Genomic DNA, 1,325 nt, shown 5'->3' on the forward strand with positions numbered 1-1,325 from the left:
GCGCCACGTTGCATATTCTTTTTTGCATGTGTTACCATTCCTACGGTCAAGATGAGTACCCAAGAAGACCACATACAAAGCAAAAGTTTGGCATCTTCTCATTAAACTCGATAGAACACCTTCTTTTTCTCCTTAGTGATTGATAAAGACCTAGTCGATGCCTTGTTCACATCCAATCTCACACGATCACGCACAAAATTCCCAGGAACTTTGGGTGAGGTTAACATGCCAAACCTCTTCAACTCTCTTACATCGAGGTTCTAGCGCCGAACTCTCCCTATACCTAGTAGCAGGCCACACAAACTTGGATCCACACAAGAATTCTATCAAAAGCAACTTCATCCATCTTGTGTAGCTGTCAGACAGCTTGATCTGACAACATTATCACGAAAGATCCACATTCGTTGCTCTATGATCATCTCCCAATTACCCACAGCTTGGCCCCAAGAGGCCAAAAGTTTGCATCTTATGCTAGGCTATATGCCATCCGCATTGCATTACAAAAGGATGCGCATGACAACAACCTCGTAGTGTATACACAACAGATAGTCATGAAATCAGACTTCGGACCTTCATCGAAATTCAGACATCCTCCTGCTTTTCATGCAGATCTAATCGCTTTAGGAGGTCTTCAATGTGGGTGTTCCCTCGCTTTTGATATCAGAGGTCTTGCTCTGCTCGTTGGAACCTGAAGCATCGCTTGCCATGGCGGCACAACCCAAACCCTAGGTCAGATGAAGTCTTCACCCCAAACCCCGATCTCACCAAGACCATGAAAGCTGACAAATCCAGCCCCTCAATCAGCCCAAGCAAGATAAGAATACATGGGAGTCTAGATCGGAATTGGATAGAACACTTAATCTGTTATCATTTATTTTTGCAACACTTAAAAAAGGATACATAATCAAAATTTTCTTAGGGGTATACTAGCACATATGCCCGTGCGTTGCAACGGGAGAGAAATTTCTTTGCGAGAAGCATCCGGAGAGATAATTGACGTGTCCACCAAAAACGATCTCCATAGCACTGTGATAGAGAGAGGAGTTGTCGTCTTATCGCGGGTCATGTTTGTTTGCGGGATCTTGATAGTGGTGGGGTTAGTCGGCGTGGCCGCAACCATCCAAATCGTGCTTTTTTTCCTCTGGGTCTGCCTCTGTCTCAGGATTGTGTCTGCCTCCTCATTTGGTAGCTATGCAGCGACCTTCAGGGCATGGTTGCTTCGGCCACTCTCTCTTACGATGGCGTAACCGGATGGATTACTAATTGTAGTGCATAAATCTCATTTCATTAGCATATTTAGCGCATAATCAGACATCAATGTCACT

Source organism: Triticum dicoccoides, chromosome 7B, assembly GCF_002162155.2.
Source record: "Triticum dicoccoides isolate Atlit2015 ecotype Zavitan chromosome 7B, WEW_v2.0, whole genome shotgun sequence".
Taxonomy (NCBI): Eukaryota; Viridiplantae; Streptophyta; class Magnoliopsida; order Poales; family Poaceae; genus Triticum; species Triticum dicoccoides.